Raw genomic sequence first — 14,254 nt, 5'->3', positions numbered from 1 at the left:
GAGTGTGTGTGTGAGTGTGTGTGAGTGTGTGTGTGTGAGTGTGTGTGTATGTGTGTGTGAGTGTGTGTGAGTGTGTGTGAGTGTTTGTATGTGTGTGTGAGTGTATGTGTGTGAGTGTGTGTGTGAGTGTGTGTGAGTGTGTGTGAGAGTGTGTGTGAGTGTGTGTGTATGTGTGTGAGAGTGTGTGTGAGTGTGTGTGTATGTGTGTGTGAGTGTGTGTGAGTGTGAGTGTTTGTATGTGTGTGTGAGTGTGTGTGTGTGTATGTGTGTGTGAGTGTGTGTGTGTCTGAGTGTGTGTGTGTGTCCCGACATTACAGAGAGATAATGTGGTCAGATGCCGCAAGATGCCAGCAATGAGTGAATCTGGGTGAAGGATCTCTGGGTGGTCATTAGCCACCATTCCAACATTTCTGCAGCTTCCAAACTTTTCAAAAACATGTCTTGAGACGAAGCCTCTTTTTGAACCACTTGGATGCTATCATGTTATTATTTCATTCCTTTTCTTTCCTTAAACCTTTATTCATCGCTGCTGCCCAAATACCAGGAGGTGACTTTCTCCTTGTATTCAATCAGGATGGGCTAGGTTATGCTGCAGTGACAATCTGAAAATCCCAGGAACTTAAACCATCAAAGGCTTCTCTCCACTCGTGCTATGTGTCCATTTCAGATCAGTAGAAGATAAAAGCCATCTTTGTGAGCATCTCAAGTACCCTCGTCCTCACCTCTTAAGGTGCCATGTCTATGAAGTGGAATCCCCCCTTTATTTTCAAAGGAAGAGGCTTCTTTCCTCTTATTTAAAGATAACTGCTTCGCATGAACTCTGGACCCCTATCTCCTCTGGGATTTTGTTCCCACAATGCGTGTCTAGTTCTTCCTCCTCTATGTTGCTGGCCCTCTTCTCTCCATGTATTTTACTTTCTCTGTCTCAGAAAGATCCTCTGTTTGATTCTGTTAAACCTGCTAAGTTCCCGCTCCTTGCCTTTCTTCTTGCTGACGATTCTCCCCGTTTCCTGACCTGCCAATCTCAGCTTCCACACAAACTGACATTTGCTCCCCAATTATACTGACACGTCTTCTGGAGTAGCCATCTTAGTTCCTCGTCTCTTGGTCCTCCTCCCTGCAGCTAGACGCTGAGGACCATGCTCCCCCCCATCCCTTATTTTATCTCTGACTCCAATCTGCCTAATTGTTGGGGTTCTCTTACTATCCCCCAAGACTGCTGTTTCTCCTTCAGTGTATCAGCTCTCTCCTGTCATCCTACCTGTGAGACCCCTCGAGGGACTTCTCTGCATTTGCCTCCCCCATCCCTCTAGTCACTTTACTTGGGATCTCTAACACAGCTCTTGCACGGACTTCTCCAGCCTCAATCTTGCTGCTGCTATTTAGTTTCATCCCAACCGTTCCTATAACATTCCCATTTGATGGGATTGCCACTGCCTCCAAGGAATACGCATTCTAACCTCTTCTCCGATATTTAATTTTTTCCACCATAGAGGCCTCCTTTTATGTCTAGGTTCCTAGCCCAATCGAGCCTTGTGGGAGTCTTCAACTTTTCCCTTTCTGCTCTCCATCTTCTCTTCTGATATCCAAGTCTTAGAATGTTCCCAGTGATGAGTCCCTTGTTCTCACCCCACACACCTTCTTCAGCTTATTTCGATGGTGTAGTCTGATGGGAACGATTTCCTGTTCATCGTTCCCTCCAACTGTGGAGCAGATTGCATTCCTTCTTTTGTGGCAAGGCCATGTCACTGGCCAACTCACACAAGCACCAGACACATATTCCTCAGCTTAGACCACAATTTGGCTGCGTCCAGATGTTTAGCATCCTAGCGGCCCTTCTAGGCTCAGACCCCCTTGGGTCCTTCTCCCTGCAACATTAAATCTATGTGTGGTTCCTAGTCTCACTCCTCGCCTTTCTTGCTCATCTTTGTCACCCCTCCCTCTGCTCCTCCTCTCCCCTTCATTCACCATCTTCACGCTCTCCTCTTGATCTTAGCCTTCCTTTAAGGTTTTGCCACTTCCTCCGTGGACCCATCTCGCATCTCTCTTGCTCAGGCTTCCTCAGCTCACCAAGACCAGTGAGACACAAACCATTTAGCTGTGAATTATTCGGTGTACATGGCTCTTTCTTTTCCAGCTACCTCGTGCGAAGTTCTGCACAGAAACAACCGTAGCGATTGGCACATGGCTGGATCGGCAGACAGGCGGGAGTAGACTGATTTTTCTGAGATCTGATAGAAAGGTTCAGTTATCTTTTTTCCCTACCTACCCAAGGAGGAATTATATCTGAAAGTGGATTGAAAGTATTTTTTTTCGTTCTCCTCAAAACCATATGGAGAGATTTGTTCCCTTGAAGCATGCATGATGATTTCAAAGTCCCAAGACAGCCCATTTCCTGTAGCAGCCACATCTATATTATTACACTGCTACATAATCCCACATTATAGAAATCTTCGCATTGCCTTTCTGCCTCTGCACACCGGGTTCGCCGATGTTTTCCAGCTTTGCCATTTTGCTGATGAACAATGCTGTTTTCGCTTAGTTAACCCATTTAATCTCTTGTGCAGTTCTTTTATCCAACTGATACTGTTTTCCTGTACAAAACGGAACAGCTCAAAGCAGTTCAACTGGTTCAAGGTTACAGAGATAAGAATCACAGACGATTGTTTCGTCGTCTTTTAAAGTTGGCTCGGAGCTCTTTCTGTCTCTTCAGGTTCATTCTTTTGAGATGCTCTTCCTCTCGACTTGCGGTATTTCCATCTACCCGGGAGCAGTTATTATATGGATAGGTAATAATTCATTTATAAGTCCTCCCCCATCAGATGGGGAGCTTACTGAGAGTAGAAACCAGGTCTTGTATTTTCAGTGAACAGCCCTGGATATGTCTAACTTAAGTCACAAATGAATGAATGGGGAGGACTGGGGTTTGATCTGTCCTCATCTTAGAGAAAAGAGACTTGAGGCAGACTCTATACTCAGCATGGTTCGTGGGACAAAGTGTAAGAAAACTTGTCAAGTCCCTTTCTCTTAAACATCCATTATCCCACCTCCTACTTTCTTAACAGCCCCGTATCCTTAGAAACACACGTGCCATTGTCATCTATGGCCCAGTCTAGGTGTCACAGCTCAGGAAGGCTTAGGTTTCCATCTCTTTCCTTATTGCTAATTTATCAGCTGCCTGGGTAGATCTGAATAGGTTACCGAACTCCTAAGCTTCATTGTTCTCTCTGTAAAACGGGTGTAACCGCAGTAAACATTCAGAGTAGAGTCACTTATGGGAGGCCGTCTGTGTATAACGAGGTGGCATCATCATTTGTCAGTGGAAAGTTAATAACTGTTGTTCTCAGGAGGAGTGACGTGCTTAGGAATCGCGTGGGCTGTCACCGTGGGGTCGCAGACTAGCCAGGTGCCTGATTTCAGCCTGTCAAAGTCTTTCTTTGGTGAACTGAAGCAGAGGAGACAGGCAGTTCAAGTCAGCTGGAAATGAGAGGGACCGAGAAGAACCTCACAAAGCTTGGAACAAATGGTTGGTGACCACTTATAATAGTGAAGTAGGACCTTTGTGCACCCCTGGCTCCCTCCTGCTGTATTGTGCTGTCAGGGGAGTTGAAGTGTGTGTACATGCATGCATGTGTGTATGCATGTGTGTGTGTGTTACTGTCTTAATGGCCTGAGCTGCTATTCGGCATCCAGAGATAGGAAACAGCACATCACAGGTAGAACCGCTGATACATTTTCAGCTCATTTGTAAATCCATCTCCGGGAGTAGATAGAGACACAGAATTACCATTTATTTCATAAATGTTCCAATGCACCCCCCTGCAGGGATGGGATGCAGGCAAAAGATGGGCCATATTGCCACAGAAATGTGGACGGGAAACCAGCAGCTGCTTCCCTCGTCATGCAGTGTTCCTCTAATCGGTCCATTCAACAGGCGAACAAACTGAGATGCACCGAGAGCAGTATCAGCCTAAATGGAAAGAGACTGGGAGGTCCTCGGGTCAAACTGGAAAAGATATATGTTCAAATCCTAGCTCTTTTTGGCACGCTTTATTTCCTCTAAATCTCGGTTTCTTCTCTGTACAATGAAGACTGTGATAACTCCCAGAATAATTAATTATTCATCTTTTTAAAAAAATGCATACTGAAGACCCATTATGTACCAAAAATCTAAGAGCATAAGAATTAAGCAATATTGCGGTGTTGACCAAATGCTAGACAGGTGGTGGATGCCCAATGAAGGTTCTCTCTCCTCTCAGGACTTACAGCCTTGGCTGACCTTTCTCCAGGGTCAACTCTGCCTCTCCCCCACTTTAGGAATGAGCTGGAGCGGGAGGACTTGCTGATTGACTCTATTGCCTGGATTTCTCTCTGCCCCCACACCCCTAGCCCTCTTCCCTCGGGGCTTTTGGGACTAGAATACCCTACTAACTCTGACAGATGATCTTTGAGGGGAGAGAAGTCTGTGACACTCCTGGCCCTAAGTGACAGCCCAAGGATATTCAAAATGATCTTGCTCATACTAGATGAAGGCGACTTGTCAAAGGGGGACAGATTGTCTTCAGTACCAGCTCCAGGGAAGCTTGACAAGTGAACCAACCGCCTTACCCATTCTAGGACTGTGACAAAGATACCAGGGTCATGGGGGGGATAAATGCCCACGAGACAGATGACCTGGGAAGGAAGGTTAAGCAGAAGTAGCAGTGACTCAGTCAGTAGACTCCAAACTCTGGATGCTCACAAGTGAGAACTCCCTCAGTTTTTCTCTGAGTACCTTCTCTGCTGTGGCCCCCAGAATGAGCCTAGGTCTTCTCTTCTACCCCTTCCATGCACCAGCATCCGGATCTCGCTCTGCCTCGCTGCCCAGCACGGTGACAAACGCAGGGAAATATAACAACATAATCCTCTTCACACCACTCAGTCCCCAAAGGTCCTTATTCGGAATTCTCCATTTATCTGGTCATTAGATCTAATTAAATCCATCCAACTTAGAGCACCGATGAGTGGCACCACTTTCTCTCACCAATTAAAATAGAGGAGATTAAAGAATGCCCCCGACACTTTGTCCTTGTGAGGGTGGTGGCTTGGGGAAGAGGCAGGGGAGAAACACAGAAGACTGCCCTTTATCTCTGAAAGCAGTGTTGATGTCATGTGGGCTCCTGCCAGGAAAATGGACCCTTCATGTGGCTTTTCCAGCTGTGACCACGAATGTACAGTAAGTAGTCTGTTGTCTCCTTCTAGAAATGTCTTTTTCCAAAGGTGGCTTAAAGGGATTAGACAAAGGATGTGCATGAGTAGTAATAAAAAGGAAAACGGAACCTGAGCCAAAAAGACGGTAACAGATACATTAATTCAAAATAGTGTTGAAAACATTTACTCAAATTAACATAAAATCTTACTGGAGCTTCCTAGTAGTTAAGGCAAAAAGAGCAATAAAGCATGTTACCATAGCTGTAATCATTTTAAAGGGGCCAAATTCACTTTTTTTTAATGTCCTCTACTCTTAAGATATGGCAGAAAATTCTGGGCCCTAAGTTCTGAAAGGAATTTCTCCAGCGGTGCTTGCATCAGAGGCATCTGGTGAAGACAATGCTTTTAGCAGTGGGGTTTTTTTTTTTTCCCACTGTCTCACATTTGATAGGAGAGAGGCTGGGTATCTGGGCTATGGGAAGAATTCTCCCATTTCTGAAGGCTTACTCTGCCCATATAGGGTTCAAATTGTGACCATAGCGCTATGAGTTATCAGGACAGTACTCTGGCCAGGTCAGCCCATCAGTGCAAGCTGGGAGCAGAGGAGAGCTGTAGACTCCTACAAACCCCGTTCCCATAGGTGGTCACTTTGCCTGCCCTGTCTTGGCCCGTTGATGCGGCTAGCTTCACATCAGCCATTGGACACAGGGCTTTTCCCTTTGAGAAGCCTGTGTATGGCTTCAACACACTCCAGAGAATGAACTCGGTGCAATCCCATCCCTTCCTCGGAGCTGTACTGAGTCAGACCTTGCTTTAATCCCCCTTTTCTCGACACGGTAAGGTCTTATTTGGGAAGCCATGCATGGAGACATTCTCCTAGACCTTCCATAGTAAAATACACCATTGGAACGATGTGAGGTTAGCAGGAAATGGGGGGGGGAGGCAGAGGAAGTAGAGAGGCAGTCTCCATTTACTAATTCCAGAGAAAAAAGGGAGCCAGGCTTCTTCGGCTCCACACATGTCCCCGGGCCCCAGAGGAATATTTCCTGAGAATCCTTTGATTCTTTGTCTCCTACTTTTATAAGAGATTTCCCTATAGAGTGGCTTGGAGACCTGGTCAAGCTCACACTCAGCATCCGCCGATCTATCCCAAGCACCCCAGGATTCTGCTGGGTCTCAGGAGCCCCAGAGCCACCCGTGCAGCTGTGCCTTTAAGATACATCCAGTCAAGACCTCCTCTTTGCTCTTGACTCACCGCAGATGTCCTTCAGGGGTCCTTCAAGGGTCCTTTTAAAGAGTGGCCCTAATTCCCTCTGCCAATACTTGACCCATTCCTCACTCCCCATAAGGCTCTTTCCAGAGGACCCTAGATTTTCCTCTGCACTTTAGGGTAAGATCCCCACTCTGTGCAATCACCGGGTGTGCTGCTTCTTTGTGTAGGTCTGTTCGCCTGGAACATCGGATCCCCAGATATTCAACTGAACGAGGCTGTGGTGCAAGTCTGTGGCCAGGTTTGTGGATGAGATTAGCATCTGAATAAGCTGTCCTCACCAAGGTGTCGTCTAATTGGATGGGAGTCTGCATGAAACAACAGTTAGAGGGGAGAAAAAAACTGCCCCCCCCCCCGCTTGAGCCCTTGAACCAGGATAGCTTTGATTTCTCTCCTACTTAGGCCTGAGGCTTACAGTCTTAGCTCTGTGGCTTTTAGAATGTGGGATTGAGGCCGAAATACAATACCAGCTTCCCTGAGTCTCCAGCTCAGAACTCAGACCATGGGGACATTCAACCTTCAAAATTGTGTGAGCTGAGTCCTTATGAGAAAATGTTCCTTACTGGTCTCGCATCTCTGGAATACCCTATTACACCAAACCCCTACCTCACCTGCTTTTAAAACTGTCCCGATCAAACCCAAAAGCCCAGCAGTTTCTCCCCTCCTGGGTCAGATCCTGCCGAGGCCAACAAGCTCTTGCTGTGTCAGACTGTGTTTCTGGTTGCAAGTTGGGCTCTCTTCTTGTCTTGTCACCAAAACAAGAAGGAAGCAAAGCCCAGTGAAAATGCAGGGAGGGAAGACTGTTCAAAGGTCCCTTGGTATTATGACAAGCATTCATTCTTTCCCAGACAGAGCCCTGAAATCTTCCTGGGCACAGTGGCTCCTCCTCGTGATTTCAGTAGAGAATTGGGAAAGTTTGGCAGAGCATGATGAGAATAAAAAAATACAAAATACAACAAACAAACAAACAAAAATCCAGACTTCATGCATCAGTTACCAGAGAGAACAGTGGATTGGTAGTGGAGCCTGGGGTTCCTTGACTTCTTGGGTTTTTAATAAACTGGAGCCCGAGGTTTATTTGTGAGGACTTGGTGGAATGTCAGGTGCAAGGGTGAAGCGTGCTTCTCCTCACATGGGAAGATGTCTCCTCTTCCTTTTTTTCCTTTCCCATTCTCGGCCCTCATCCTCCCAGGCTCAGAGAGAAGAAGGCACTCCCAGCAGCAGTAGGAGACTCAGCCCCACAGGGGGCGCTCTAAGATCAGGAAAAAGGACCTTGGGGAAACGAGTGTGCATCCGAGAGGATTGTGAGTGGGTACCAAAGGCTGGACATTTAAAAAAAAAAATGACTTTTATGAAATCTTTGCCTTGATACGCTATCAATTTTCCCAGATGCCTTTTCAATATCTGCCTACAGAACTGTATGAAATTATTTAAGTCCTACAGCTGGGCGATGAGGATGTGGCAGACGTCTGTAGCTTGGCTGAGAGAAGCTCAAGGCATGCTGCTGGGAAGGTCTACTCCAGGAGGCTGCCAAGCTGTAAGCCTTCCCAAGGCAAGGGGTGCAGGGAGAGAACTGCCTACATCTGGCGCCTGTCCCTCCCCTCGCCCTGGGATGTACCCCGAGCAGGGCACAGATCCAGGCTGCCGCCGATTCTCAGATAGCACAGGCCCCTATCTACTAGACAGCCTCAGAGGCCTCAAGATGGGGTGAGGAGAGAAAGAGGGGTGGAAGGATGAGCCAGAGAATGTACTAGGTGACATGATTTCTGGAAGACAGAATTAACGCGGATTGACCTGTACACCACAAAGCTCCCTAGGCCTCCAGAGGGCCGGTGAGCACACCCCTTACTTCACTTATAGTGTTGGGGTGAGCAAGGCAGCCTGCACATCCCCAGCTGAGTCTGTGACAGTTTTGTTCCTGGTGAGAAAGCTGTGTCTGGCCTGCAGCTGACCCCGCCCACACAAAGGAAACAGTGAGTGGAACAAGCCACGCCTCTGCAATGAACCCCGTCTCTATGGGAGGACAAGAAGCGGCTTAGGAGAGGGCCCACAAGTTTGCTTCGGCACGGGCCTTGGGAGGGTGAGGCACCTGACAGCAGTGTCACCAACAGGGCTGGCATCCTAAGACCTCTTGCCTCACAGCCCTCTCCAGAGGCTGCGAACTCTACGGCGCTTGTCATCTTGTGCGTTTTGTCCACCTGCCAAGCCCATTTCCACGGTGCGCTCAGGAGTGGGTGGCTTCGAGGATCACATCTGGCGCTGATAACACGCGACCTTGTACGAATCGGGGAGCTAAGAGGCTTTGCTTTGCTGTTTTGGAGAGACCTCGGGCTTGAGGCACTGCATAAGGAGGGCAGCAGATACTGTCAATTACAAACCTGTCCTTCAAACCCTGGGGCTCAGTGTTCCTGCTTCCGTCAGCCGTGCAAGTGCACACAAGCTGGGGACAAGCTGCTGTGTGGGAGCCTGGCACCCTGAGAGATGCAAATTCTTTTTCCTCTCCTCCCCTCCCCTCCCCTCTCCTCTCCTCTCCTCTCCTCTCCTCTCTTCTCCTCTCCTTCCCTTCCTTCCTCTCCCCTTCCTCCCACCCTCCCTCCCTCTCTTTCTCCCTTCCTTCCTGTCTTAATTTCTTTCTCTCTCTCTCCCTCTCTCTCTTTTTTTTTATTTTTTAATGTTTCTGGGTCTGGGGACTTGAGAGATGGCTCTGTAGATAAATTGAGAAAACTTATATGGCTGGAAAAGAATGGGGGCGTCAGTTGAATCCCCCAGAACCCACCTAAAAGCCTGGTATGGTGGTGCATGCCTTTTATCCCAGCACTGTGGAGGTGCAGATAGGGTGACCCTAGGGCTTGCTGGCCCGTGTGTAGCTAAGCAGAACTCCAAGTTGACAGACAGACCTTGTGTCAAGAAAATAAGGTGGAGATCAAAGGAGGATGGCATCCTATACCCACACTGACCTGCACACGGACACGCCTGTGCACACATAAGGACACGTGCATATACCACACACAGGCATGCTTATACAGTAGCTCTGTGCAAACAGCTCCGTAAAGACCACTGTTGCTAACAAGTTTGAGGCCATTCAACTACATGAACTGAAAGAGAAGGTATTTGTATGTCTTTCCTGAGTAATCATACTTACCAATGGGCTGTGTATGTGTTGGGTACTACATAGCTTCTCTAATGTTGGACACCGTCCCTTTGCCTTCTAGTTCACACTGACTTTTGGTAGTACTGCTTCTTATCATAGCAACCATAGAAAAGAAGGGCTGGAGAATCCTGTTTGGTACCCTCTGGTCCTTTCTACTCCAACTATCCACCTCTATTAACACAGGATCCTTCCTTCCCCAGCAACTGGGTACTGTGCATCCTTTGTACACTTGGAATGGTGAGACTAAGCCAAGTTTCCACCTACCGACTGTGTGACCTCGGACAGTGTCTGGCTTCGGATTCCGCCTCTGTAAAGTGAGTTTAGTAAAATGATGGCTTGTGGTGAGGTTGGAATCCCGCTGTACTGGGAGCAGACTGTTTTTCGTGACTCTGAGTAAACAATCCTACAATCAGGTATGATGAAATCGTCACAGGCTCTGCTTCTACCTGGCTTGTAGTTCAGGGAAAGAGATCCACATTAAGCAGGTATTTCGCCAAACACTTACCCGGTTCTATTTTGGTGTGTGTTTCAGAGAAAAATATATGTATGTATGTATGTATGTATGTAGCTGGATTTTCATGCTGGGTACCTCAGAATTATTACCAGAGCAGAAATATTTAAATCAGACCGCTAAGGATGAGTAAAAGTGACGGAAGCCAAGACCTAGCAGAGTGTCCCCAAAGAAGAAATCTTGTGAGGAAGATTCCAATAGTTTGGTTAGTGCCAAGAACAGAGAGGAAGGAGGGAGGGAGAGTCAGACAGGGGCCAGATCATCCAGGGTCTTGGTGGCACTCAGGCGGGAAATGTCGACAATGTTCAAGCATGGTGGGAAGCCCCAGGAGACTTTTGAGCAGAGGAAGGACTTGATTTCCTTCATTTAAAAGATCACAGCACCTGGGCTGGTGGCACACACCTTTAATTCCGGCCCTTGGCAGTGGGGACAGGAGGATCTCTGTGAGTTCAAGGCCTGCCACTATTTATAGTGAGACTGTCTAAACAACAACAACAACAAAACAAACAAACAAAGAACCATCCTGGCAGCCAGATGGAAACTGGGCTCCTAAGTCCAAGTGAAGAAAACCAGGAACCAGGTAGGCACCTCCTTGTAAGCTGGGCGAGGACAAGGCCGAAGAGGACAGGTTTGAGAACTGGAAGCTAGAATGTCTGGGATGCACTTATTATGGAGAGAGAAGGAGAATCCGGGCAGATTCCCAGAAGTCTGCTGGAGTACTGTGCAGGAGGAAGTAGCGCATATTTCCAGTCAAGTAGGTAGGTCACAGGAGAGGGAGCTCAGTGTGTGGAGTGCTTGGCTCTAATCTCAACAGCACGTGTTTTAAAAAGGAACGCTGGGTGTAATGGTGTATACTTACAGTTCTAGTGCTGGGGTGGGGGGGGGGGCAGAGGCAGCAGATTCTGAGGCTCGCTAGTCAGGTGACCTAGCTGAATTGATGAGCCCTGGATCCAGAGAGACCAAGTCTCAAAAAGCGAAACCCCAAACCAAAGGTAAAACCTGGCCAACCTAACTACAATTGACAACAACAACAAAAAACCCTAAACCACCAAAACACAAACAAGGTCAAATAATACAGACAGCTCCTTAGGAATGGCACCTGGAACTGTTCTTTAGTCAACAAATGCACCTACACACATGTGACATGTAAACATGTAGCATGAAAAAGAACATACATACATACATACATATACACCCTCTATACACACTTAGCACACACACAACTCACACACCACACACATACACATACCATACACACACATACCAGACATACACCACACACACCATACACTATACACACATCCCATATACACATACCATACACATGCATCATGCACATACACCACACAGATACATTCCACACACACACTATACACACACACCATATACACACACACCATACACACACCACCCATATACAGACACCATACACGCACCACACACTCACTACACACATGCACCACACACACACAGACCACACATACACCATACACACATACTACACACACCACACACACATGCAAACACACACACACACACACACACATGTTTGTGCACCTGTGGCATTCGGGTTCAGTCCTGACCCAAGGACTCATCTAGAAAACAAATCTCTCACTGAGCCAGCCAGACTGTGTCAGTAGCCCCGCCCTCTCTCCATCTTTCTGTCTTGTGTTTGGTGGTGGGGGAGTTAATTTGATATTAATTAAAGTACATGGCAATTTCTTCCCCCTAATTAAAGTGGAACCTTTCCACTGGCCACTTTGAAGTGCCACTCTGTGAATAGAAGGAACTTCTCATCCTCCGCCAGGACTCTCTAGTGCTTCTTCATATTGTTCACTTCAGTCAGAATCAAACACTCTTTTAATGGGTAACGAAGGGAAGAACTTGGTCTGGTCCAGTCCAGTCAGCCAGGAGCAGTGTAGGGAAGCCTGCTGGACCAGTCATAAGCAATGTGGGAGGCTGGGGCAGCTGCTCAGGTAGGGGTGGAAGGGCTTCTGTGGATGGGAAGGTGGTCGAGTGAGCTGGAACTGGGGGTAGCAGGGTGCTGGGATACTTGTGTAGGAGGACTGGGGGTGCAGCAGCACCCACATCTGTAAGGGCTCATCTCCATGGGCTGGCTTTCTGCTGTGAGTAAATAGACTCGGCGGAAGCTGGAGTGAGGATAGTTGTCCTTCCTTCTTTCCAACTTGCCAGGGACGGTCCCTGGCCTTTGTGCGGACCCACAAGCTATCCTGGGAGTCTCAGAGCTGGGGCAATGGCAATGATCTAATGAGAAGAGACAGAAAGTGAGGACATGTGTCAAGGGTGGCAGAGGGCAAGTCCAGGACGGGAGAGTGGCCACCCCTCACCTGAGCAGACTTGGTCGGCTGGAGACATGCTTGGCTTTTCTGACATTATCAGCTCCTCTGATTTATTCTCCCCTCCCCGAATAGTTCGTCTTCCTACCTCTTCTAAACGCCATCAAGGTGGGAAAAGAAAGAGAAAGGATCTTGTCTCCTCCTGGCCCAAACCAATTTCTTACAAAAACACTCTGGAGAGAAAGCAGAGGCCACTGGTTTTTATGTGTGAATCTTATGGCAAGCGTTCTCCCTGTAGGTATGAACAGCCAGTGAATCGCCACCTGTAACAGCCCCCGCGGGGCCACCTCCTCCCCACCATGGCGCCACCTGGCCATCGTGTCAGACACTTTAATTGGATTATTGCTGCCTTTCCACCTGTCTCACGATGAAGGCTGGGAGAGAGTAAGCTGTCCAGGAAGCACCGGAGGTGGAAGAGGTGGCGGGAGGGGATGCCACCCTTTCTCTCTCGCTGTCTCCTCAACAGCTTAAGACCAACAGCCTCAGGTAAGAGAGGCAGGGCAGGCATAGGGGCCCCCCGACAAGGCTCCCTACTTTCCTGGAAGCCCTGACAGAGAGACTGCTACCTGTCTTAGAGGAAATGGGAGACAAACTGGGGGAGAAGGGCCAGAAAGGTGGTAGAGTTGAGGAGGAGAAGCCCTGGAGGCTGAATTCAGTCACTTCATTTAGACTCCGTAATGGCCCTGTAAGGACTCCTGACTGCACGGCACTCGGGCTGGGCAGCAGACAGGCAACTGGGAAGGAAGGAAAGGAAAAGGAGGAGAAGAGGAACACAGGCCCTGGAGGTATCTGTGTCCTGTGAATGAAAGGGCAAGAAGCAAGCCTACTTTCTAAGATAGCAGGTTCTCAACCTGTGGGTTGCACTCCCCTCAGGCGGGGATCAAACAACCCTTTCACAAGGGTCACCTAAGACCATCTCCGTATCAAATATTTACATGACAATTCATAATAGTAGCAAAGAAAATAATTTTGTGGTTGTGGGTCAGCACAGCATGAGAAACTGGCTTGCAGCATGAGGAAGGTTCAGAACCAGAACCACTGTCCTAGGAGCATAGGGTAGACAGACTTGATCCTGACTAGGGTCAATAAAAGCCCGGGAGATGATATGCTTTCCGTTTTTTTATGATAAGGTTTCCATGGCTTAGATTACACGGGAGAGAGAAGAGAAAAGAAGAATGTTCTAGGCAGAGGAACAAGAGATGAGAGGTGCTGATGAGCGGTAGAGCCTGGCGCACCTGACTGGCACTGGGAAGTAGTGGTAAGTCATAAGAGAGAGAGTGTGTGTGTGGGGGGGGGATGGGTGGTCATTATTGTACAGGCACTTGTTTCCCTGGCTGAGTATGGATTTTCTCTCTTGTGTCATGGGGAGCCAAGGAAGACGTATGAGGTGTGAACTGTATTTTAGAGGAACAATTCTGTTCCCTTTGACATATACTTCCTCATCCTTTATTCCTGCCACATGACCCACAATCCCCCCAGAGCAAGGAACGTTTAAACACACTTCAATGTGCAGCTTAGGAGGAATCTCGAGCCTCAACACTACGAGCCTACTTCCCATTTCGGCTGAACCTGGCTGGCCTTTGCTTGTTTGCAGCTGCTCAGAGTAATTTCTGCAAATCTCTCAGAGAACAAAGCACGGGGCGCAGAATTTTAATTCTTAAGGAATGAAATGAGTCGAGGGTCATCTTGTCCCTCGTGGTTTTGTCTGAGACTAGGGGTTATTATAACCTGATCAAATGTACAAGGATCATCTTGTCCCTCGTGGTTTTGTCTGA

General features: G+C 48.0%; 1 protein-coding gene and 1 pseudogene across 1 annotated transcript in view; one reads left to right on the top strand and one right to left on the bottom strand.

Annotated features, from left to right (window-relative positions):
- LOC101982168 (NXPE family member 4) overlaps nt 1–14,254 on the bottom strand; it is a 260,581-nt gene that overhangs the window by 158,991 nt on the left and 87,336 nt on the right. The gene's annotated exons all lie outside the window — the stretch shown is intronic.
- The window catches only part of LOC101994636, a 60,195-nt pseudogene that overhangs the window by 27,332 nt on the left and 18,609 nt on the right, over nt 1–14,254 (top strand).

Source organism: Microtus ochrogaster, chromosome 5 (genome assembly GCF_000317375.1).
Source record: "Microtus ochrogaster isolate Prairie Vole_2 chromosome 5, MicOch1.0, whole genome shotgun sequence".
Taxonomy (NCBI): Eukaryota; Metazoa; Chordata; class Mammalia; order Rodentia; family Cricetidae; genus Microtus; species Microtus ochrogaster.
The sequence above is the reverse complement of the archived record's forward strand: the minus strand, read 5'-3'. Positions and strand labels throughout refer to the sequence as shown.